General features: G+C 44.9%; 1 protein-coding gene across 48 annotated transcripts in view; it reads right to left on the minus strand.

Moving 5' to 3' along the window:
- Positions 1–26,990, minus strand: part of LOC141577229 (uncharacterized) — a 148,370-nt gene that overhangs the window by 100,367 nt on the left and 21,013 nt on the right. For 41 of the 48 annotated variants that reach the window (XR_012506135.1, XR_012506134.1, XR_012506108.1 and 38 more), the window contains 3 exons: positions 24,992–25,112; positions 24,503–24,581; positions 11,343–11,427 (listed from right to left, as the gene is read on the minus strand). The gene's annotated coding sequence lies outside the window, so the exon portion shown is untranslated. Of the gene's footprint in view, positions 1–11,342; positions 11,428–24,502; positions 24,637–24,991; positions 25,113–26,990 lie in introns of all 48 variants that reach the window. The other 7 variants (XR_012506121.1, XR_012506110.1, XR_012506099.1 and 4 more) reach the window with 3 other exon arrangements.

Genomic DNA, 26,990 nt, shown 5'->3' on the forward strand with positions numbered 1-26,990 from the left:
TGAGGATGTAACACAGCCTGGCCACTTTGCAAAAACGCCTGGCAGGTCCTTAGAGAGTTGAACATTTGGTTTCTGAATAACCAGGCAATTTTGCTTCCTGGGCACACACGTAAGAGAACTGAAAACAAATGTTCACATAAAAACTCCTACAGGAATATTCACGGTGCCATTACTCATCACAGCCAAACATCAGAAACAACACAAATGCCTATCACGTGATGAATGGGTAAACAGAGGGGCCCAGCCATACAGAGGAATATTATTCAGCAATAGCAAAGCATAGAGTACTCTCCCAGGCCACAAAGTGGACAAATATTGAAAACGTTACTCAGTGTGAAAGAAGTCAGTCACAAAAGATGCTTCCACTTACATGAATTAACTCGATTTACATGAAATTTCCAGCAGATGCAAACCCACAGAGAGAGAAAAGTGGCTCCATGGGGCTGTGAGAGGATGGGGAAGATGGGGATGTCTGCTTATGCATAAGGAGCTTCCTGTTGGGGGGATGAAAATGTTCTAAGATTGAATGGGATGCACAATTCTGGGCATAGAGTAAAAACCACTGTACATTTTAAGGGGTGAATTGTTATTAAAACTGTTAAGAACGAGAGCACCTCGGGCCAGTACCTTCCCATAGTAAATGCAAATTGCTAAATTTTATTACAGGAAGAAGAAACTGCCCTCAGCATGAAAGCAGGAGTTCAGCAAATGTGAGTTAACCGAAATTGGACAAGAGCATTTCACTTGAAACAGTTGCTGAGTGTACACAAAATATTAAGACATGACAAGGAAAATCAGTTTGACATCACGAAGAAGCATTCTGCTTCAAATGCAGATCAAGGATTCGGCAAGCCCAGCTGCTAGAAATGACCAGAGAAGAAACCTGGCTCTTTAAACAAGCACCAGAGCCACAAGGAAATAGTGGTGAGGAAAGCAGGCGGCCGAAAATCTGGAACAGTTTGTTACAAATAATTTCTCCACTGAAAATTCAAAAAAAAATGAAAGTGATGTAATACTGTGTTAACCTCACTTGAATGGGATTCCTCCGATTTTCGACAGTTTTGTAACCCCGAATGAGAGACTCAGGAGAATCAGAATGGCTCCTGGGAGTCCCCAAATGACTGCCCACCAGCACGCTGTCCACCATCACATCTGCCAGGGTGGAATTGCAGAGAAGAGACCAACTCCTGAAAAGCACAGGAAATATTGACAAGGGAAAAAAAGGCTGATATCATTCTTGGGACAGAGGCCATGAGAGCAGAGGCCAGAAGGTTGCAGGTGAACTGCAGTGGCCCTGGGGCAGGAAGGGACCACGGGGGAGCAGATCTCAATTCTCTTCTCTCTCTCCCTCGGGTAGGAGAGATAAAGTCTGCATCATTCTCACATGGAACTGTGGGTACTGGCTGGCAGAAGTCTTACCGACATGGAATTAATGACTCAAGACTGTGGAAAAAGGAAAGAAAGCGAGAGGGAGTAGGGAGCCAACTCCAAGAGCCTCTCAAATGCTCCCATATTTATTGTGTATAATCAAAGAAAATAGTCTTTAACAGTTGTGTGATAGTAAACAGGAACTTGGGGAAAGACAGGATGAGACAGAGATTGTAGAATCCACAATGAGTAAAAAGTCTTAGTTTACCTTTAGGGGAGTCATGGGGAGAGGGGAACAAGATAAATTCTTTAGATATTCATTACAAAGCAGGCCACCAGTCCAGCCAGGTCCGTGTTTTGGGGATAATAGACTATCTAACAGCACGCAAGCCCAGCATTTATAGCTGAGGGCCTGGGTCATTGCTGTGCAATGAACAGAGTGCTATCTAAAACCTCAAATATGCAAGCAAGGCATTGTCTCTGCTTTTTATGGCAAGGAGACAGGAGTGAGGATGCACAGGTGCTTGCTTGAAAGCAGTTACTAAGCACACTTTTTCTTCTTAAGGTTGACATGCATCTGGTGTCTGTTAAATTTGTTAACCCAATCATGGGCTATCATATGGAACCCTTATGGAGGACACCCTAGAATGACAAATCCTGGCTCTGGGTCTTTTCCTGCCAGCTTCGGGCATTCCAGCAGGGTCTAGACACATCCCTGAATAACGATCCCACAGAACCACCCAGACTCTTAAATCCTGGTGTTTGGAACTTAATTTTAGCTCTACACAACTTAACATAGAAAAGTTTCAGAAATAATAGATATTATATTCTTTTTATATCTCATCATAGAACTGATTTTTCTGATTGCTCTAAGCTGCTTCTACTTGGTAAATCACCTAATTCTGCAGGTGAATTCAGTACTTTCCATTGCGCATAACTAGACAGTCTGGGCCCTCTGACTTCTATTGGTCAAATAAATACCGATACACCTAATTGATTTCATTGTTCATCAGTTTCAGCCTGGAGGTGAGAGAGTGTCACTCTGTTACTCAGCCCACCCTCTACTCTATTCTCTTCAGCAACTCAGGCCTCCTGAATACAAAACTTAGCATCTGTTTCCCTTCACCTACACTTTCCACAAACGCAACAGGAAACATCAGCCTAGAGAATGAATTCAACACAAATGTTAAAACAAAAATCTACAAACCTGAAGCAACTCCAACTCCGAATCATGATACACAATGACATGAAAGTAAGGGTGTCAGGTACAAAGCACGCGTGAGCCTGACCACCTCATTTCTATTCTTCAAAGGAAGGAAGGTTTTCATGTTTTTTAATTATCATTCTGTTTCATTGTTTCTGATTAAGCCAAAAAATAGTTTATGAAATAATTAAGCACTGCAATAACAGATTTTCGCTGTATCAATTACAGAAGGCATTCAGAGGGGATAGGAAAACCCACCTATGTAAAATATGCAAAATTTCTTCCCCTGTTAAGAACACGTATATAAAATGCAACAGAGAATTCAACTTCATGTGGAGAGGAGCAAAAGCCACAGAATCAAACAAAGTCATTACTATGAGTCAATTCAAAATTCACTGGACAAACATGCTCAATGCATTCAAAGAATTTTAAAGGCACACTGCAAACCATTCACTTAATGATCTACAGGCTAGAGGAAGAATTTCCCTCTTTAACAGACAACAGAAATCAATAGGTTGCCCCACCAAACGAGGACCAAACAACAATCAGGATTTTAACAGTTCTGATAAATCTGCATGTTCTAAAAATCAAAATCCAGAAATTTTAAACATTCATTCACACCACAATGAAACAAGCACTTAAAAAAAAAAAAAAAAACAATAACCCGAAGAAACTAAGCACAGTTATCATGTACCTGGATCAATGGGAACTTCTTGTAACGCTGGAAGAAAGAACAGGCTATAGCCTTTTACTTAAAAAATAAAACTACATTTAAAGATAACTGCTAAAACACATTTCATCATTCATGTTGCCTTGAAAAATCTGAGGCACTCGTATCTGATCAGAAAAGCAATTCTGAGTAATAGTATGTTACAATTCAGTGCCAGTTTGCTTTAGTAGAAAAAAGAAAAGCTACTGTTTCTCATCCTGAACAAAGTGTAAGGAACCTTCCTGCCTCTATCTCCCCTATATTCTAAGCTCAAGTATGAGAACCTTTTATACACACCAATATGCCAAATGACAAAAAAGTATCAATTTATTTGTATAAATATATGCCTACACCTTGAACTGGAAGAGAAAGGTATCAGAAGGCTATATGGAACTTATTTCTACCTTCCTGAAATCACACACACACACACACACACACACGTTCACAGAGACACAGACATGTACACACTGAATTACTGGGCAATTCACAAGCTGAGGACTTCCAATTTATAGAAGATAACTTTGTAGTTAGTTTAAAATACAAAACTGTCAGCTTTTGAAAGCCTTCATCATCTGCTAAATCATCCAAATATCAACGAGACCCAATTAGCCTTCTCTGTAGAATATAATTTCCCATGATGGCAAAACAGACCCTAAGTAGTGGATCCAAGACTCGTGTTTATCACTACCTATGATCGTTTTTAAACACATAAACAGATTCAGAAAGTATGTCCCAACAACATTTATTCTTATTGAAATAGCATATGTATTCAATTGTCTATACAGAAAATAGGTCCCATGATGGTGTTTAAGAGCTATTTTGTGTATTGAAATATTTATTTTTAAGTTCAGACAAGGAGGGTCTGTATTACTCAGTTGTAGAACACCTGCTTAGCATGCACAATGTGCTGGCTTCAGTCCCCAGTACCTTCATAAAAATAAATAAAAATAAGTGCTTATTTAAAAATAAGAATAAATTTATAAAAAGAGTAAATGCAGACTGAAAACCACTGCAATCTAGGAGCCATAATTTTAATAAAAAACAAGAGTTTCTATCAAATATTCACTATATGACAATCACAGAGACAACCACAAATCGCCCCTGACCACCATCACGTGTGATTCTCAGCAACCCTACTAAGTAGACACCGAAGAGAAACCCAGCATTGAGGATGAAGAAACGGAGGTCGGAGGAGCCGGGGACGCTGACCGTCCTGCTCCCCGTGACACCACGTCAGCCCAGGATGAGCGCTGACAGAGCTGCATTGAGGGGACACCCAGCTGCACGGAACCTTGGTGCACTGGGGAGTCCCAGAAAACACTCAAAACTGTTCAGTGAAGAACCAGCTCAAATATATTACATTGTGCCACATCCTTTAAACAGGGAACATGACTGAGACCTTTTTGATGCCTCCGTGTCCTTTCTGCCATTATCAATTATTTGCCCTCTCAGCATGCCCAGTCATGAATTGGACCCCATATGAATTGCACTCAGATGGCAGAGTTTTAAGCTGTTTTATGAAGTTTGTAAGACTCTGTCTATGCCTCACACAGGCGGTCATCCATCACTTCTCACCGGTGTGGATGTACCACATGAAATCACACTATTCTGCTTTTTAAAATCCCTCCATGTAATCCAGACTTTTCAACAGCAAAGAAGCAGCTCAACCAGAAAAAGTGGATAGCTTTTCACCAAATGGACTCGAACAGACCATCGGACTACCTGGAAGCCCTTTTTTTCTATTAAACCCACTTCCAAGGACTTCATCATTTTCTGATTGGTTGACTTGGCCTCTGACTGGCCTACTCTGTGAACTCCCAGCCTCAAATCCGGGGGTGGGAGAGGACCCTGCTCTTCGGGGAAATCAGTGCGGAAGGCGGAAATCTTCCACCCAGGTCCGCACGGGTAGAAGTGCCACAACGTGCTCAGAAAATATACCGTCAGCAACCCTGGGCTCCCATGGACTGATGTCACATTAACCAAACTCATGAGAGACTGATGCAAGAAAACCAGAAATTGAATTTATTAATGTAACAGGAGATGTGAAACTACGAACCAGACTGAAATATCAGAGTTCAACTATGAGTACAAATTCTCCTCAACGGCCCAATCACGGGCAGGCAGTCACATGGCAACCATGGACAGAAGCAGAGCAGGAAGGTTTTCTAGATTAACTCAATGGACTAAATTTCTGTTATACGAACAGATCTGCAGCCCAGAAGACATTTAACGCCAATCACGGTGCACTGTCCGTGGACAGTGGCTGAGACACGACTGTGAGCACCTGTGTAACTCTCTTTTCCCTGTCCTTTCTGGGCTAAGTGATGCACAGATGTACAGAGATCCAGGGATGCAGATACCTCTAAACACCCAAAGCCCATCCCTGGGAGCCTCAAAACCAGACAGCAAGGGATTTAAATTCCAGCTCTGCCACTTACTAGCTCTGTGACCTTGGCCAACTTACTTACTCTCTCTGTGCCTCAATTTCCACATTGTAAACCTGGGATAACAATCAAATCTCCCTTACTCACTTGTTGTGAAGATTGAAGGATTCATTTCTGTAAAACGCTCAGAAAAGTATGTAGCACATTTTTGGTGCTCAACAAATGTGAATTTAATAAGAAAGAGATTTACAAGTCTCCCTACTAATCATCTTCTGTGTTTCATGGCTAGTCTGAGTCCCAAAGGAAATCCTTATTTCCCCTCTTATAAACTCTTGGAGAGCACCCATCTCTTGCATCTCACCACCTGTTTAAACTGAGAGAAGGGTTGCCTCCTCCACACTACTCTGGTCCATGAAGAGTGCTTCCCCCTTCACACCCCTGACCCCTGGCCAACGGCTAGCACTCTTCACAATACCAGATTGAGGTGTGAGTCCGGAGAGACAAGCAGGGCATATGAAACCTTTCCTTTCCCTCCAGTGTTGGCCACCCTTAGGAAGCACCCGGGATGCTCAGCTCCATGGCAGTTCAGCCCTGTGCAGGATGGGGCAGATCATCTTAAGGGAAGGCTCACTGTAGCCCAGAGTTACCTGGGACTGCGTGAGTCTCTAATTCTGGGACACAGTATCATGACACGCATTTTCCCACAGCCCTGAATTTCATGGAGAACGTGGCTTCATCAGTAATAAAGGAGACATTTATCGCCTGTCTGTTCTTCTGTGTCATCTCTCAGTTGGCTGCTGGAGAAAACATGTGTATAAGTATTGGGTCCACTTAAGCCCCAATATATATGAAGTACCAAAAAATTCTGTGGCTTAACATTGGTTCAGGGCGACTGTGTAACCGTCCTGACTTTGCTGATGCTAAATTATGGGTATAGGAACTATGGAACCTCCTCAAATATCTTTCATCATAAAACCAGCTTTTCTTATTTTCCTGTTTCTTAGTAATTGCCAAAGACTCTAAAATGATGGCTTCATACAAAACAGGAGCTAAACTTTATGAGCCCTTTGACATTCCCACTGTGCTAAACACTTTACATAATTTCTAATTCTCACAATTCTGCAAAGCATAAACGAGCATCCCCATCTCACAGACGAGGGAGAAACTCAGAACAAACTGACTCAGGCTCACGTGGCTCAGTGGCAGCGCGTGCACGCAAACCCAAGTCAAATCACTACACTCCTTCTTCTATGTACAAAATCACCTCCCACCAAATGACACACAGCGGCTGGGTCAATACTCAGGGAACTCAGTACACTTTTCAGCTTTAAGCTGCTCAAGAGGCCGCTTCTAGCTGCTTTATAAAATCCCGGCTCACTGGTTGCTAACACTGGAATAAAAGACCGATTTTGCCATTGTCTGCACAGCAAGTCTGAAATGTTCACAGCGAGATGACAGAATAAAACAAAGATATAAGCAGAATAATTTTTCCAGGTAGACAGACATAATGGACATTGTGCTATTCTGAATCACTAAGCAAAGGAATCAAAGCAAAAAAATATTCGTTAAGCCTTCTTTTACAAACAGGAAAATTAAGACTGTATGAAGGTGCAACAGCGCCTCCTATGGCTAAAAAGACCTTCCAGGTTGCCGGGAAAGATGCAACACAAAAATTGCCTGTTTTATCAGAAACAAGATTCATATAACTAAAAGCTTATGTAGCACATACTGCAGTTTGCTTCGGGGAAGGGAGGGGTATTCAGTATTTAATCTGACATTGCTAATACTCTTGAATATAAACAAAAGACACAGGCTCATGGAAACTCATCTTAGAAGAGGAAAGAATCCAGTCCAGCCACTTCATTTTACAGGAGGGGAGACTGAGATCTGGGATCTGTCCTTCCGGCAATCAGCAGCAAAGCTCTCTCTCCTAGGCCTCATGTCATGCACTGTAGCAAAAACCAACAGATCTGTACTAGACCTCTATTCATAAAAGTCACGTCTGTATTTTTCCAACAGTAGGTAATCTAAGTATCTTGCAAAATACTTCTCAAAGAGCCAGGAAATCATACAAGTGTTTTGAAATACAAAAACATTTATTTGCACATTAAAACAGCATGAGCTTTATTCTATTAAAAAAAAGTGACATGTCAATCAATGTTTTGATATTTTAAAACCTATTAAGCATGCAGAAAAATAAATCAAAATTTCTTTAATCACAAAAGAAAGAAGCTTATTCCCTTAAAATGATCAATGTGGATTTTTCTAAACTTAATAGTTCCGGTCAGATTTCTACGAATTTAAACTTCTGAGTGGATGGTTACACGGCAACATGAATTCTGAGTTGTAACAACACACATTCTGTGTAAATAATCTTCAAGGCCGTCTGCTTAAGGTGATTTAACTAGTCCCTGTCTCACTAGAATGATACAGATTTCATTAAACCTTCATACTGCACACACACACAAAACCCTGAATCCTTGTTACTTTAAGCCATATTCATATATTCATATATATGCATATTGAATATGCATCAGAAACAAGCCACACTCTTTAGTATTCAGAGTTGATCCTTCTAAACTATCTGTCCTTGTGACAGCATATTTTTACTCAGCAGCTCTTGGGTGCTTCGTATACAAGGCGTCTACATCTCACAGTCAAACAAGGTAAACGGCATCACTCAAATTTCACAAATGAGGAAATGTACTTTAGCCATGAAAACAACTTACATATTCATCATCAGGAAAGAAAAGAGTAAAGATTTTACTTACAATATTCACTGACAAAACTTTCCTCCATACTAAGACTACATAGAACCAATTCAGTCTTTGTAAATTTTTCTGTCAATAAGCACCACTAGAGAAAAACAAGCAACATCATTAGCAATGGTTGGACTTTCAAAGCCCACTCCTATTTTGCATTATAATCATTTTTAATGTTTTGTTTTTAGTGTTTACAGAGCACTAAAATAAAAAAACATATACTTTTTAAGTCATTGCCTGAGAATGCAACATTTGTGAAAATGTACAATTTCAATTTATGCCACTCTGTCTCACATTCTCACTGGTGTGTCTCCTTTGAAGGCTTCATCAAACTGAGACCGCTAAAATCGTTCATTTATGGACTCACAGGAGTTTGGGAAACCACTCAACACGGGGCTGATCAGAGGAGCCATTGAGAAAGCATCCTGTGCCGCCTGGGTTACAGCCCTGAGTCTGCCAGCGCAAGCTGTGTGAGATTTTGGACAAGCTGCCCCATCTCTCAATCCCTCAGCTGCAAAAAAGGAGACACTGATACCTACCCTTAAACTCCTGCTATGAGGTAAAACATGAGGAAAGCATTTTAGCCTTAGGGAGGTGTCCACTCAGAGCAAGCTTGGTCATTATGATGATGAGGATTACTTTTAATAAGTTAAGGCAGACAAAAAATTAGAAATCACCATAAAGGAGAAACATTTTATGTCAATGAGCATTTCCTTTTGAATGGATTGCAGAAAGTTTTATAGAATTTTTTCATAAACCAAATTTTGTCCACTAATTATAGATTTACAGGTTCATGGACATGTCTCCAGAAAAAGAATTAGAGGCCTCTAACCTCTGAATACTAAGAAAGAAAAGTTTAAAAAAAATCACGGTGGAGATTATACCTCACTTGAGAGAGTATGTGCTCAGCATGCATGAGACCCTCAGTTCAGACACCAGTAACTCCATTTAAAGACTTTTTTTTTCAAGAAATGGAGAATTAAATAAAAAAGATGGAGGAATACAGAATTTTTTTAGAGACTCAACTCAGATTAAAGATGGGGGAAAAATATCCATTTCTCAAAGGAAATCTTGAGAACTATGTAAACCGGATCTGAGTTGTCTAATCTTTTAACATTATTCATGAATTCCTATTACCAAGTCTTAAAACTGCCTGATAACCCACAGTGGTGATACTGATCATAACAGCTGCCAACACGGATCGAGCTCCGGCTAGGAATGCTCTGTTCGGCCATCTCGGCCCCTGTGGCCTCACCAGGCTGAAAACACTAAATTTTGTCATTCATAAGCCTCTCGTGTAAGTCCTCCCTTTATGCTCCTCACTCTCCCCTCACCAGCCCCTCTGAGGGAAGCACTGTTATCATCTTCCCCACCCCGAAGATAAGGCCACTGAGGCACAGAGACTAAACCTACTCCAGGTCACATCGGCATTAAGGACGTCTATATTTCTGCTGTTTTACTATTGACAAAGGAATCTGAGATATCAATTCAAGGGAGAATGTTAAATAATCAAGTCTGTAAGGTCTTCACCTCAAAGAGCAGATAGTACAGATTCCTGATGTAGGATGAGTCTGCCGCCAAAAACTGACTCAGCTTGAAATTAATATCCAAGATGAAGCAGCGGATACACGTAAATATTCACGATTGTCAACTCCGCTCACGGGTCTGGGCCCTTCACTATCTGAACGGGGGTGAAATCCCCACCCCTGTCAGGGATGGAAGCGTGGCTCTTCCCAGTGTCACCCAGGCTTCACGGGCTGTATCCCCCCACAGGCTGTCCTCAACGATTAAAAATCTCTCAAGATTTTTACACCATGCAAAACTGAAAGACATTTCTGCAGATGGAGCACTTTCTCAGGCTTAAAAATTTTTTGCTTACACTCAGCAAGGGGGAAAATAACACATGACTCTGCAAAGTCTCTGAGCCTCACCACTCACAGGAGTAGAATGGCCTCAGCAGAAGATGACTCTTCACGGATGAGAACAAAATAAATCCGCCCCCAACCACAGGCACTCCCAGAGAAAGCGCTCAGCAGTCTTCTGCACACTCATGGTAGTGCAGCCCTCAACACCATCTATTTCCAGAACACTTCATCACCCCAGGAGAACACCCTTGTCACTAGCTGTCACTCCCCAACCCCCCTCCACAAAGCCCCTTGCAACCATCACCTGCTCTCTGCCTCTGCATGTGCCTATTCTGAGCATTTCAGATCACTGAAGTCAACAATATGTGGCCGTTTGTGTCTGCTTCCTTTCACTTAACGTGCTGTTATGAAGGCTCGTCCATGTTGAAGTGGTATCAGGTTCTCTCTTTTTTTTTTTTTTGAAAGTGTTAAAGTTTATTAGAAGTTGGTAAGTACTATCAATAAGAGTAGAGAGGAGCATAAGTGATTGGGTTTCAAAGGGAAAAGGGCGGGTTGAGCAGTCAGGGTGGACTTCCCAGAGCTGGTGGCCTTTTTCATATTCCCCTTTATTTATTTTTTCTTTTTTATTCACTCTTACATCTGAATAATATTCCACTACATGGAGATACTACATTCTGTTCATCCATTCAGCAGCTATGTACGGACGAGGTCCAGAAGAATGAGTGTAAGAGGTGACTTGGCAGGGATGGCATTTAAGCAATGGGCAAGATGTGCTTTGAAAAAAAAAAAACCAACAAACAGAGGCACAAGGAAATTCAGCACGTTTCTGAGAAAGTGCATGCTTGCTTCACGATGACTGCCGTGCAGGGCTGGGGGGGTGGGGAGTGACAGGAGTCACAATGAGGGAGTCACCTGAGAATATTCCCCATGCAAGCAGCTCAGCCATTTCTCCTCCTTCTTCCTGTATTTTAGAGCCATTTTTGTTAGGTTATCTATTTCAAGTAACAGTACTTTGTTACACATCTGATCATCTGCATCAGATCACCTTACCTCCAAGGCACAGAAAGTCATTCACTGACTGGAGCAGCTCCAAGACATAACGGTGATGGATCAGGGAGTCCTGCAGCATCCCGGCCTGCAGGCACAAACCCCCACATGTTCCATGGTGATGTCCAGAAAGTAAAATGCATGGAAATATCTCACTGCTTGTGCACGATATCTGCCTCCAAATTGCCCCAAAATCATGCTGGCAAAGCACTACTGAGCCCTCTCACTACAAAAAAAAAAAAAAAAAAAAAAAAAAAAAAAAAAAAAAAAAAAGTTAGAGAGAGAACAGAAAAGAAAAGAATAAAGCTAAGAACGCAAATTTAGGGTCTTCCATTGAAAACCAGCAAGCATCACTGCCAGTATCTCAGCTGAAATGTTCCTGTCTTTAAAAACCACTGCCCAGTTACATTGCAAACGTGATAGACATATATGTATTCCACATAGATGATATTACAGTAGGAATTTTCTTTTCGAAATTTCCAGTTGCAACATTAACAAAAGAGAGTTTATGTTTCAGCTTTAAAAAAGTCAATTATCTTCCACTTTCTTAATTTTGAACCTATTATTATTTTATAAATGTTGCTATGCTGCAAATTATAAACCAACTGTTTGGATTCTGCCACCAAGAACTTTATGACTTCACTATTTCAGAGCAAGATTTAATGATGCTTTGAGAAGTGGGGCCTGGGGCGCTCACTAACAGCTCTTTAAATACTGACAAGGATGTGCTATTTAAGTAATGCAAAGGCTCTAACTCTACATTAACTCAGAAACCAAAGAAACTACACCAAAGCCTTACTTTATCATTTTTAAATTTTGCTATTCTTTTGAATATTAAATTTCTTAAAAGATAAGATTTTTTTTGAGAAAGACAGCAGCTGTATTAAATTTCCTCTCACCAAGAAAGCAATCTTTATCAAGAATATATACCCCTATGGAAATCCAAAAGACGGGACGTTTCTAGCTAATTGAATATGCAGATCTCAACACAAGCCTAAATCCTATCAGATCTCACTCGGACGAGCTCAACAAAGTCCTGGGCTACCCTGAAACTTAGCTCTTCTTTTCCAAATGTTCGCTGAGCTAAGATCATCACACAAGGCAGGGAAGAAGAGAAAAGTCCACCTGGCTGCATCCGTTTTCTTCCAGCCACAAGCTGCCGCTAGGGGGTCCCCGTTAATAAGCCCTCCCCATGAGGAAATCCGGCATCCACACTGCCCCTGCCGTCCCCAAGCAGCCCCGACGCCCCTCTCCCACTGGTGGCACCCCAGCCTGTCAATGGTCTTCTAATGATCCTCCCAGTTGGTGGAACTCTCCCCCTCTTCCCCGCTCCACACACACACACACACACACACACACACACACACACACACACACACACACACACGGAGCCAGGACAGCCTTCCCAAAGCACAAATTTGATTACGTCACCCCCACTTCAAACCCTTCAGAGGCTCCCTGGTAGAGTTCTAGCCCCACCCGCGACACTGCTCGTCCAGCCTCACCTCAGTACCCAGGTCCCCAATGACCTCAGGTGCCCCCTGACCTGCTGCTACTTCCCACTTGCCTCCAGGCTCATTTTGACGGTTTGTCAAGGAAGCCTTCCTTCCCTCAAACCTCTGCACTTTGGGTTAGGTGCCCCTGCTGTGTTCTTAGAACATTCTACGCTAAGACAACTTCTGACACTGCTAAGCTCTCAAGAAGCAATACATTTTGCTTACTACTGTGAGTCCACCCTCTCTCCCCTGGACACTCAGAATTGCATGTGTTATGAATAAATGAATGAAGGGGTGGGTCTCAAAGGGACGGGCAGAGCTACTCTCGCCCACCCCGACCCCTTCTTTCTGTAGAACATCACAAGCAAAACCAGGAGTACCTCTCCTTAGGGTCACTTTCTGCTGACACCCTTCACTGCCTCTTCTGTGTCAGTTGTAGTAAGAAACCAAGCTCCTCCAAAGCCCTCCATCCCTAGGCCCACTCCAGGGTCCTTCCAAGCAGGGGCACCCTCCACCCTGGACCACACAGTGCACTCTCCCCGAGTCCACACCCCACAAGCCTCCAGGCCACTACCCGGGCTGCTCCTGCCACCTGAGTCACCCTCTTGATTCCTTCTCCTGGCTGAATCTTACTCTGCCCTCATAACTGAATGTAGAGCCCATTTCTTCAAGGAAGCCCTCTCTGATGATGTCCTTTAGCTCTTGGCTGGGCTCCCTCTACAGCAGGACTGCTTGGCGACCAACAGGTGTTTGTCCACCTGCTCCTAGGAGACCATGACCTCTTGGAGGCCACGTGGGAAAAAGGAGTGAGACAACAAGAGGGGTGGGAAGAGCAAAAAGCAAAATCACAGCCCAAGTCCCAGATTCAAGGATCCTGTCTCAGAAGAAAAGAATAAAATGTTTCATACGTATGTCATTTGGCTATGAGTTTTGTGGCTCATGGAAAGCAAGAGGTTGGTGTTCTAGTCTAAAATCCAAGTTACATGCAAAGAAATGTACATATTCATATCCAAAGGAAACCAGAGCTGCTCAACAACAGTTTGCAGTTAAAATCAAAGGGACTTTGATAAAGGCAATCTCTCTCTCTCTCTCTCTTTTATTTTATTTTTTTTTTTGTATCATATAGTTGTAGAAGTATATGTGTAACTAAGTGATGGCTACAGCCTATGATTCTGCACTGGAGTGTTTGGGGCTGAGGAAGCCCAGATTACATGCACTGTGTAAATACAATCACACCAACACACTGACAGGCACCCTAGTGGCTGAGCTGAATTTCCAAAGCAGACAACCTTACGTTGCAAGACAGCTCTCATTAGAAAGTAAGGAATGCAATATTCTGTATTCAATTACATACGTTATATGGGCCATTAAGCGATAGTGCATCTTGTCTAATGAAACCCCAAAATAAATTGTTAACATCGATTTTCTCCTTCTGAACCTTCTTTGCTAACTTTGGATATCAAACCCTCACTCCATACGGAAAGCTCAGATCTACGCTGCAGCAGGTTACATCCCGTGGAAGAAAGCCTATCAAGGGAGAACTGGAGAGTTTCCCTTCAGAAGCTGCTAAGTCTGGTTTTGCACCTGTACTTCATTTGCAACCACGTCAGCATCAAAGGAGTAAGACATTACCTCTGTGGGGCGAAAATCACTGCGGTGCTTCTGAACCATTAAAGAACACTGAGCTTTGTGAAACAGTCCTGAGGCACTTAAATCGTACTTTTTGTGAACGGCTCCAAAACTTACCCAATTCACCAATCCAGGTACAACAGGGAGGTACCGGAATTAGTAGATAGAACATGCCCTTGAAGTCTGACAAGGCCCTGCTTGAATCCTGCTACAGCATTGACTAGCCGCTAAACGGACTAATTCCTTAACCCCTCTGAGAAGGCTTCCCAATCTGCAAAAGGGGGCTGCCACCGCCCACCTGGGAGACATGGATGTGAATGCAACACGCAAGTAGGGCGGCCGACTGGTACCTGACACGAGGCCTGGCTAGTTTCCCTCCGCTGCCCTTCTCCCCATTTAAACTTGCATTGTTCCCCCTGGTAAGGGTCAAGCCCCCGGACCAGACTGCCCGATTCTTCTGTGTATCCCCGGATACATGCCTTACATTTAGGAGGCCAGAAAAAGGACTATCTCCTCCAACGTTGCTATCAATGTTCTTAAGAGTCTGGGTTTTTTTAACTCTATTTTACAGGGAGACTATTCCAGAACTGTCCAACCACCATTCTCCATTTTTGCTCCTCTCCCAGCGCCCGTCCCTTCTCACCTCAAATCTTCTGTCTGCTGGCCTTTTGTTCGTGGGAAAGAGAGTCCGCTAGGATGGAGACTCCCTAGGCCTCTGTCCCTCCCTCACAGCTGAGAGTGACTACCTTCTCCCCACACCCCACTCCGACTCCATTTTCCAAGGAGGTTCCCCTCCCGGACCATGCAGCCTCTGCATCATCCCAAGACGCGCACGTGTGGCCAAAACCCTCCCTTCAGATTTCTTCCTGGGTGGCCCTGCCCACCCCCAGGACCCTTAAGGATAAATGCCATTGCTCTGAAAATCCCAAACGCCACTGACTGACACACCAAAGCTGCATGGTCTGGGCTTTCCTCCAACCCAGGCACAGCCCTGCCCCGACTCAGCCTCAGTCTGCACCTCTCGAGATGAGCTCATCCACCTGCACGGCTGTGAACACCAGCTAAGAATGACGACTCCCAACGTGTATCTGTGGTCCGGCTCCTTCACCTGAGCCCCAGGGCAATAGAACCGAGTGCCTCTTTGAAGTCCTAACTTGGATGACAAATGGAATCTTAAAAATGCCTCATGTCCACCATTTACTCTAGAGTTCGATTCCTGGCAGGTACCTCCCAGGCTCCCGATTTTAGTAACAGACCCAGAACCCACCTAGGTGTTTGAGGTCACATTCAATTTCCCCTTTTCCTCCCCCCGGCCCTGCCCTGGAATCTGTCCTGTCATTTCTATCGCTAAGCCAGTCTGAAGTCTGGTTCTGCAAGGACCACGGATGGAACCCCACAAGCTCATAGCAAGGTGCAGTGCGTCACAGTCCTCCGAAGAGAGCTCCCTGGAGGGGGAGGCATCTCCTGCCGCTGGTCACCTCAGAAGGCACTGGATTCTCACAAAGGAGGCCCAGGAGAAGGGACTCAAGGTTCTCCTGTGGTCTGAACTTTGAAGGGCCCGAGGTTTTGGGCAGTTCCTTGTTAGCAGACACACCTGCCAGTGAGCAGATGAGGATGGGGGAACCCAGGCAAGGCTGTACTCACTCCGACACCTGGGCTATCGGGAGCCACGGGAAAGGCCTGTGTCCAAGGCACAGCCCAGCCTTCACAGATCCCAGCCTGCATTTGCCAACCCAGATAGCTTAGACACCTACTTGCTACACTTACTTCTGTTCTGTTCCCCCCCAGAATGTGATGGACTCTTTCAGAAAGTCTGTCCTGTCTCAAGCGAGACCAAGTCAGTGAATGATGAAGTGTCCAAAATTGGACCAGAGCATGAAAGGAGAAACAAGGTCTCATGACCAGCATGATGGTGGTGGCCAAACACTTTCCCGGGTGAGATGAACCAGGGTGTGGTTGAGAATGCAAAGTCACTTCACGGCTGACTGGGGTGTTGGAGAGTCACTACCGCAAACTAACGACAAGGCCGTCAGTGGTGGACGTCAGCTGCAACAGACATGGAGTCAGCTATTTACTGCCAACATGGGTTAATAGTAAAGGCTGGTACAGGGAGGCCTGCATGGCTGCTGAGGCAAACCACAGACCCGGATCTGAATGCCCACTGGCTGGAGCAGAGAGGAAGCTACGGTCCCCTTTAGCGGTCCCTGTGTCCACCAGATCCAAGTGAGCCAGCTACTTAGGAGAAGACCATGTTGTTCTGATACTCAGAAAAACCAGCCTCGTAAAGGGAAAATAAGAGTGGCATGGAGTTTAGACCCGCTCCTGCCTCTCTATGAAGGCAAAGTAAAGTAAATGGCACGGGGAAGGTGAATGCAAAAACAAAAAACAAAAAACATAAAACCGGTGACTGCTTCCTCCAACGGCATCCCCTGCAGCTGCTCATCTCCGAGCCTGCCACTTTCTCACCAGTGACCACCGTCCAGGAAGCTCCGTCACTCACGTCACACAGCGACAGCCCGGAACCGCGTGCCAAGCACGTTTGTGTGAAAGCCAGAATCAAGGAAGATGCTGCAGATTTTGACTTTCCAAGTTTAAATTCTCCATGAAAAAACTCCTTCAGCAGCCGCCTAAATCAATTCGCATCTCACTTCTTCAAAACAATCAAACAAATTTAATAAGGGTGCATTTGTCACCAAACATAAGGAGGACCAAACTGGTTCCTCAAAGCAAGGATTTTAACAGGTATCAAACACCAGTGGGTGATGTGCTAACAAAGCAAAAATTCCAAAAAAATAGAAAATAAAAAGATGACTAGGATAATATATGGATCAAGGCAACTGTTAAGGTTTTTGCTTTTTAAAGCGATGGGGACATCACGGAGGACAATCTGGCTATTTCCAATGCAGGGTGTGCACAGTCCACTTTTCAGACGCAACAACATGCTCACAGGGCGGTACAAGATAGAAAGGGAAATAGAAAAAGGAAAAGAGGAACAGCGAAAATTAGAAACACATGAGAACAAAAATAACTGACAGCAATTACAAGAATTTAGGTGAGTTTGGTGAGGACAGGGATGAGGGGACGGTGAGACCCACCCTCACCTATTGTTCCAGGGAAGGCAGGGGCCTGAGGCGAGCGGCGCTGCCGGGGGACCCCAACGTGGTCAGCGCCCTAAACCTAAACTTCACCTAGATGCATGTAGACAGCTTTTGAGCTACAAAATGTGGTCGCATTTCAAGCTGGACAATTTTACTCACTCCCACCAAGAGTAACAGGAGAGAATTAGGCTCTGTTCCTGCACCAAAGCATTGTTTAAAAAAGTAATGACTGTGGAATAGTAAAAGCAACAATGGAGTAAAAGTGACTGGAGGAGAGCGTACTTGAACCGAGCTCACTGGCCGCGTTAACTCACTGACGTTCAGATGCTGGCTGAGCCCTTATGGTACCAAAACAGACAGACCCACCAGGAGGGAGGTTTAATGCGCTATTGTATTTTGATGCCGAGAGCCATGCCTGGTACACGAGGTTCTGGGTAAACAATGGTGACAGTGTCAACCACTATGGGCTAAGCACACAACCAGCTACTCCGCCAAATCCCAAGGACACACTTCAAAAGGCAAAAACAAGCTGGCATTCTCTGCTGGGTCTGCAGACTCAGAGCCAAGCAGATGCTGAGCAAACATATCACCAGTGCCTCCTGTGACAAAAGAGGAGGCACTGGCCTGGGGGCTGGGGCAGGGCTCCAGGCTTCCACTGCTCACCCACCATTCTGTCCAGGGGGAGAAGGTGGTCCCTGCTTACGTTGCACCGATGCACCTACATTCACTGACGCCTGGGGACTGAGCAGGAGGTGACAGGTGACGGGAATGGAGCCAGCCTGGGAGTGGCACGGTGCTGGCATCTGTGCCCTCAGGTTTACCCAGACCACTACATCTGCCAGCTCATCTACAAGAAACAGAAGGGGAGAAAGCCGTGTAGTTCACAGGGCCCTGCGAGGAAAAGTACAGGTCATGGCCTCGATATGCCTCGCCCCTTCCTTAAGCCATAGAGGTATGTCCGGGGAGGAAGTGAAAATTCATCCAGAGCCCGCCAGGCACCACAAGCAGTTGTGACTCGGGTCCCCTGTGCCTGTCACTCACAGGACTGGTCTGGACTATCTTTTTGTCAATTCTCTGGCATCTTCTCCTCCAACTTACCAACAACCAGAAAGTAGAATCTGATTTTAGACTCACAGAGAATCGCAGAACACCTCCTCCAATTCGGGCCCGACAGCACGTGCCAGGTCCTCCGACCGTCACCTGTGGGACCGCCATTAGCCCTCTCCAGAGTCAAGGCCCGAGTCCGTAGGCCGGGGGGACACAGATTCCCACAATCTCCCCAGCAAAGGGGGACCACCTCTCGGCAAAGGCATCTCACCCTCTTCTGCTCGAGGGATATCTCAATAGATACACAGGGAAACAGAGCAGAAGTTGGGGGGGTAGGCAGCCCAGAAGAACTCGTCTGCACTTCCAAGGCAAAGTGGGTCCGTTGACCTAATCACAGGGACAAAGTGAGGACGAATCTTTCCCTGCTGTGCCCCATACTCCGTGACACGCCTTTCCCTGCGTAAGGAGCTCATTTGGAAGCCCCTGGCAGTGTTTCTGTTGTTCTAAATTGGCATGGTGTTTGTCAGGCAGGGAGAGAGGTCCTGAGCCGTGCAGGTGCTGGACCTGGGAGGCAGGAGACACTGGCTCCACCCCCAGATCAACCAGCGCCTCATTCTGCATCTCAGGATTCAGCATGACATCTATAAGCACAGGGATGAGACTGTCCCAGGAGAGGCTGTCCAACAGGAATGAAATGTGAGCCATGTAAAGAAAGTTTCCCAGTTGCCACATTTAAAGAGGTAACCCCCCCAAAAAAACCCCTAGAAACTTATTTTAAGAACATATCTTACTTATTCTACTGTATGTAAAATACTATCATTTTGACATGTAATCAATAAAGAAAGTAACAAGATAGTTTGCATTCTTTTTACTAGACAAGTCTCAGCGTCTGATGTGCATTTGACCTAGAGCACATCTCAGCTCAGAGCAGCCTCCTCCCCAGCTCTCCTAGCATCAGTGTCTTTGGCTACTCTATTGGACAGCAACTCCAGGGGTCACACCAGGGTAATTGGCTGAAAAGCGGGAGTAAGTGTCCATAATAACCCTAAAAGAATCTCTCTGAAACAAAGGCGGATTCACTTTTAAATGTCTGAAAACCGGCGGGTTGCTCCTCCCTCACGCCTTGGCTACAAGACAGCCCTCCTCCTTGCTGATAACTTTCTGGATGTAGGGAAGAAACCCTTCACACAGCCAGGGTGGCCGGGCATCCAGGTAGACTTTCCTGCCCTCTGTGTCCAGTCCCACGAAGTCCTCCTTCTCAAACAGGTTTTAGAGCAGGAGGATCTTTTCCCCAGACTTGTCGGATGCACAGTCCAGCCACTTGGACTTGAGCATGATGAAGAGAGACTCAGTGAAGTCCTCGATCCTCTTCTCCACCACCCTGCAGTCCTCGTAAATTGAAGGCCACGTCTGTGCGCGGCTGCTCGGTCACCTCCCCATGCAGCACAAAGACAAACAGCTGAGAGTCATTAAGCATGGTGCCATACAGCTCCTCTGCACGTGGAGCTTCTCGAAGGTCTTGGCCAAGAGGCAGTCGGTAATGGTGAGAAGGCCCACGACCTTGTCGTGGGTCTGGAAGCCGCTCCACCCATTCTCGGGCGCATAGTGGTGACTTTAGTGGATACAGAGTGCCCACTGCTAGCCGCACGGGCTGATCTGCCTCACCAAGGAGATTCGCTTATAGATGCACAACAAATTCTGCTCTGAGATGATCCCCACGGGTTGGACCACCACGGGGAGAGTCTGGTGGTCCTCAGCACACTGCACGTAGTCAGGGATGTTCATGTTGCAGGCCCTGACGAGAGGGAAGAGGAGACCGAGGTACATACTGTGCTGCGGGCTGCGGGCCTCACTGGGTTGCGGTGACCTGGTGTGTACCAGTCAGAAGGCAGGGGAAGCCCAAGCAAAGCCGTGGGTACAGTTTGTCCTCAGCGTCTGCACATGGCTACCGCAGCTCAGATCACATTACGCAGCTTTTGGTCTAGGCCTCCGGCCTCTGCAGAAAAGGGTCATTTCTTGTTTTCTGTTTCCAAGCACCTAGCCAGGCCCTGATGCAAAGTCAGTGCTCAAAACTGCTGAATAAAGGAATGAATAAAGGAACTGCTTCCAAACCCCTCAGCAGGATATAATGCAAAGAAACACAGTAGGATCAAAAGACCTGGATTTCATCTCCAATTTATTTGAACTCCTAAGCTGCAGAATACTTGATAAGAAAACTTGCTTTAGGGAGGAGGGTACAGTTCAGTGGTAGAGCACATGCTTAGCATGTATGAGGTCCTGGGTTGAATCCTCAGTACCTCATTTAAAAAAGATCAAACAAATAAATAAACCTATTTACCCCCCTCAAAAAATATTCTTTGAATTCCAAATTCAAGAAAAAAAAAAAACACCTTGGAATTGACACAACATTGTAAACATGAGTATACTTCAAATAAAAAAAAATCCTTGCCTTACAAGAATATATCTGGATTATGGACGTTTACAAATGTAAAATGCCTAGGGTCCCACCTGCATAAGAAGAAGGAACTGTACAAATTTACTATCCCTCATTTATGTGCTATATTTCCTTTGGGGGGTTTATAATCTCTCAGAGCTAATTTTCTCAGATTAAAAAAAAGAAGGAAACATTACCGGATTCTCCATACTGCTGAAGAATCAGATAAACCTATGATAGCATCTGACCCACAGAGTTTTCTCAATAAATGCTTGTTGAATGAATGAATAAACAAGCAAAGTGAATGCTGCTCCCTGCCACAGAGCATCATGATGGTCCTGCCTGGAAATCCCAAGCCCAAGTTTCACCCGACTCTACACTAACCATGGGTGACCTGGGCAGGCCTGTGTGCTCCTCTTAACCCCAGTTTAATCATGAATAGAAATGAGGGCAATAACACAAACCTCAAAGGGTTAGTGAGTCATTACTGAATTGTATCCCAACTTTGCAAGATGGAATCTTTAAAGAAATTTGGGCAAAAAGTCCGTAGGCCCTCTCCATATTATCTCTTACAACTACATGGGAATCTACATTATATCTCAAAATAAAAAGTCTAATTTATTAAAGAGGCTATTGAGGTTAAACGAGCTCACTGTCTCAAATAAGGAACACACAGTAGAAATTGGTCAATGCCCAGCCCATGAGATACACTCAGTAAACATTCCCACTGTGCCCACTGGTCCCTCCAACTTCAGAGCACGATGATGTGTCCTCATGGCCAGAGGCCTCTGCACCTGAAACTAACAAAGCTAATGGTCCCCACTTTCAAGAGCCCTTGCCACCACCGTAGCCCTAATTTTGTTCTTGTAAATTTTTCTTTTTATTAAATAGAAAAACGTAATTGCATAGCCTTCAGGTCACCAAAACCTGACTACAGAGATCACGATGGCAGCCCTTCTTCGTGAAACAATAAAATGAAAAGCCATTTCCACAAGATTTCTGTGTAAATCTACTAGGGAACTTCATCCTGGACTGAGAGGAAGAGGACTGGGGAGGAGGGGGCAATCTGCAGAACACAGACCCATGGGCCACCTGTCCCACGATGGACTTTAGACCCAACACTCACCCTCAAGGAACTTCAAAATAGACACAGAGTGCTGTGGACAAGATTATTGTTTTTTTTAAAGAAATCCCAGATTCTCTCGCAGGTTTTGTTTCTACCGAGAAACAAATATCTTATGTGTATAAAGTTTCACAAAAGACTTAAATTGTTATCACCCCAACTTGACGCATTAAGAAACTGATGGAGAGAAGTTTATCACATTGTGCAAAATTAGAGAGAGGCAAAAAAAAAAAAAAAAGATTATAGAGAGGCCACGTCGGACACCGTATTTAACCCAAGCCCCTGTTCCAGTGCTCACACTAGAAAGTGGGATATACTGCCCCTTTCCTGCCCTCTCCCTGCAATAAATCTCTGAAGACACATTCTCTGCCACCTGGAATCACAATCACTTCAATTTTCCACAAAGAGCTATGTCACATTTTGGATGTGTCAAAATCTATATGTTGAATGGGAGGAGAGATTTGTATTTTCTGTTTCTCAAAGGAAACATGGCTTAAAAGAAACTGAAAAGCACTTTTCTAGTCTATGTCTTCATTGTGCAGAGAAGGAAACGGAGGCTCAGAAGAGATGAGGAAAGGGCCTTATTAACAAATATTGCCTCAGCGCAGCACCAAGCCAGCCTTGGGCACTTCTGGGGGACGATCTGGAAGGCCCAGGAGAATGAGTCTTAGAAAACGGAAAGAGAAGCATACAAGGCCCCGTCTCTACACCACCATACCATGAAGTTCCACCAAATTACCCAGTATGGGTGCAGCCAACATTAAGGTGGGATAAACAGGTTATAGAAACCTGGACGTCTCAACCATAGTGGAAATTCCAACATTTACTTTGTTTTTTTTCCCAGTTCAAGCATCAGCTCAGTGGGCACTCTGTACCAGGCACTACACGAGGCCTGGGGTTCTCCCAAATACACAACTCTTATATCACGTGAGCAAACCACACACAGGCCCACCAGAAGGAAAATGCCCACAGATAAGGTGGAATTAATGAAACTGAAAGCAGCCAACCAGCATATATTACTAGCAAAAACGGTGATGCTAGAAATAGACTCATGGACATAGAAAGCAAACTGTGGTTAGCAGGCAAGAAAAGTGGGATTAACAGATACACGTTAATAAATATAAAATAAATGACAAGGACCTACTATATAGCACAGGGAACTATATTCAATTTCTTGTAATGAGTTGTACTAAAAACAATCTAAAAGATATATAGATACATATGCATATGTTTATAACTGAATCTCTGCTGTACATCTGAAACTAACATTCTAAATTGACTACACTTCAATAAAAAATAATTTTAAAAAATATGTAAAAATAAAAGCAACGCCATTTAGAAAAAATAAAAGAATACTCTGATCCCATTAGCTGTAGGTGCTGGAGAATTCTGGTTACAAACACCAAGTCCACTGGATCACTCCAGCACTGGCTGTCACTCTTTCTGACCATCAGAGAGTCACTTGGCTTCATTGAGTTTCTTTTCTCTTCTGTGAAAGGCTTCAGTTTGCAACTAACGATGTATAGAATCTCATCATTCACAAACCCAACAATTAATGAGGACTTCCCATGGGCCAGGCTCTGGAAATATGAAAATATAGGGTCCGAGATATTTTCATGGGTAGAAGAAATTTATGCCATAAAGACATTAATTCTTCTTGCTTTGATAGACTGATTCAATACAATTCTGTTTAGATTTCCTACCAGATTTTTTATGGGTAACAAGATAATTTTTGGTCAGGAACAACCAAGAATCTTCTTAAGAATCAGCACTGGGAAGGTGTGTATAGGTCAATCATTTCCACTGGTCTTTCTGAAGTGATGAAAACGTTCTGGAATATTAATGGTTGCACCACTGTGAATATGCTAAAGCTGCTGAATTGTAGCATTTAAGTGGGTGGACTTCATGGTGTGTGAACAATATCACAATAAAGACGTTAAATGAAAAAATATTTCTTGACAATTATTTTTCCCTCTATACAACTAGTCTGCCCCACAATTTAAGAAGAACCAAAAAACCAAAACAAACCAAATTTTGCCAGGAGCTCTTTAGGACTGCAATGTCCCTGAGTCTCCAACGCCTCTGGTGGTGCTGTTCCTGTTAACAGACCCTAGCTGGGCTGGGCTAGTTAGGGACTGTAACTATCTTTTTAAGATCGACGGTCACACGTTTCACCCTGGGAGAGGGAAAGATGGAGGATGTCACAGCCTCATGCCTTCAGCTCATTTTTAACTGAATCAAGCCTTGCTTTCAACACTGTAATCCCTATCACTATAAAAACAGTGACATCATCAAGCACCGCCATCATAACACGTGAAAGTGTTCAAGGTACTTACCTGGGGCAGAAACACTGAGGGAGGAGACGGAAGCTCGCTCAGCACTGACGCTCCCTTTTCCCGACTCCACCAGGAGAAGCTGGGGTTCACAGCCGGAGGCTCTCAGCCCGGGGAGCAGCGCCCACACCACTGAGCTGGCCCCCAGGGTGAGGGGAAGGGAGACGAGGGCAGCCCAGGGGTCGCGGGGCAGGGAAAGCCGGGGGGGGGGACGCGGGCTGTAGCCCCTCTCAGAGGCCAGCCCCAGCCCCAGGCGCCCGCCCCCGTCCGGGTCCGCAGACCCCGCCCGCCCGGGACACAGCCCGCCCAGGGGCGGGGACGGGCCGGCGCCCGATGAGAGGCAGCTCGGGAGGAGAGGACTCGCGGGCGGGAGAGGGGAAGGGGACGCCAGCCGCGGACTGAGGGGAGCCCGGCTGGGGCGAGAGGCGGCAGGTGCACACTTGGCCCTGGACAGCTGTGGCCGGGGCGCCAGGGCAGGAGCCAAAGTCCTACCGGGCGAAAGAGCTGAGAAGCCTTTGGGGCTGATGACCGGTTCGGAGTTGCAGCTTCCAACCCTCGGTCCAGCTGGCACAGACTGCGCATGCGCAGGAGGGCCAGCGATCCTCTCTGGGTTCTGCAAGAGAAGGTGGGGAAGTGAGGGACGGAGAAGATGGGAGGAGGATGGGAGAAGGGGAAAAGTGGAGGGAGAGACATGGACAGGAGGAGCAGAGAGAAGGCAGGGATCTGGAGGGTGGAGGAGAGTAGCAGTGATGGAGAGAAATAGTTTTAACTCTGGGGGCATCCTGAAGGAGGCAGCAGTCCTGCCTCTGCACACTTCTCTAACCCTTCAAGGCCCGCAGCTCATATTTTACCTCCCTGGCCCAGCCCTCCACCCAAGGCCTCTGCAGGACCCCTACGGGTATCACACCCGTTGCCCCAAAGTGGAGCTGGGTTTCCTTTTGCTCTGGGAACCAAGCACCCGCAGGTATTGTCGCTCAGAACTACCTTGGAAAGAGTACATATTCCCCTTTTACACGCTGGGACACAGGCAGGCAAGATCTCTGCCTTACCTCCACTGTCCCAGGTGTTGTGCTGGCGGGGAGCGGGAGGTACAAGGTCAGATCACAAAAGGAGCATACTGCCTGAGTTTTGGTGCATAGTCCCCATCCTTCCTGGGTAAACCACTCCCCACCCTCGGGGAACCATCAAGGGCACACAGTATGTCCCTGGGTGTGGGATAGCTGCCCTCAATTCCAGTGCCCAGCTTGCTAGGAAGATAGGAGTGTTACTGAGTCCAAATTCACTCTCCTTAATGCAGGACAGGCCAGTAAGTTGGGAGACCAGGTGTTGGGGCATGGAATAGCAACTTTCTGTAGACCTAGATGGCAAACTAATGTCCTGGAAAACCATCTCCCCAAGTCAGATTTCAGTCTTCTTTCCTACGAGCTTGGTTTTTGCAATCTTCTTGATGTAGTAATTCTTTGTTGTTAGAATCCTTTGTTCTTGCAGCTATCTGCCTGGGTCAGATCCCTGTAAACCTCCAACAAAACAAACGTTATTTTCTATTATGTAACTTGTTATCTTTATATGAATGGAAAAGTGTTAAAAATCCTTAAAGGACAGAGCATTCAAAATAGGCTCTCCTGTATATTTTAGGCTCTAGGCAACATTGTTTTACAAGCAAGATGAAGCCTAGGAGACAGAGCACAGGGTTAAGTCAAAGGAACAGATCTAATATGGAGTCAGATTTGTTCTTTTCTATTACCAGGGCAGAAGACACTTGAGGATTTAAATCCCTTTAAGTTAAAAATAAGTAATACTTTAAAGGAATTTACATACATAGGTCGGAATGTGCATAGCATATCTGGAAAACACACAAAGGATTGTAAACAGTGGCATCTCCAGGGAGGGCTGAAAGAAGAGAGGATGAGGGAAAACTTCTTTCACTTGTGTATTTTTGTGCTCTGTTTGAAATTTTTTAACCACATGCATGTATTTCTTTTTCAGTTAAAAAAAATGTGTAATTGAGCAAAGGAGTAGCAAGCTCAGCAAATACAGCAGCCATGGAATCACTGAGCCATCACTTTTGATTTCAGCCAGGAAGCATTCATTGACTCTCTCCTATGTGCCCAGTGCTGTTTTAAGACTTCTTTTATTATTTTTCATAAAATAATTTAGTGCTATTCCTCACCCCTGCCCATGGCTGGTGGAAAACCAACTGAGTTTTTATTGAGTTGTTTTCCAAGAAGTAGAGATCAGTTATAAACAGAACACATCTTCAGGGCAAAACAGGCGGAGTGGTTTTCCAGCAGGCCAGATAGCTATGAAGGATTTTCAACAGAGGCACACAGAGCCTGAGAGAGAAAGCCTCCAGGACCCTAAAAAAGCTGCCCAAACTGCCTTCTCCATGGCACTACTGAAATAGGAAAGAAAAAATCTGACTCCATATTAGATCTGTTCCTATGACTTTAACCCTGTGCCCTGTTTCCTAGGCTTAGTCTTTTTGGTTCTG

The sequence above is a fragment of the Camelus bactrianus genome, chromosome 3 (genome assembly GCF_048773025.1).
Source record: "Camelus bactrianus isolate YW-2024 breed Bactrian camel chromosome 3, ASM4877302v1, whole genome shotgun sequence".
In the NCBI taxonomy this organism is placed as follows: Eukaryota; Metazoa; Chordata; class Mammalia; order Artiodactyla; family Camelidae; genus Camelus; species Camelus bactrianus.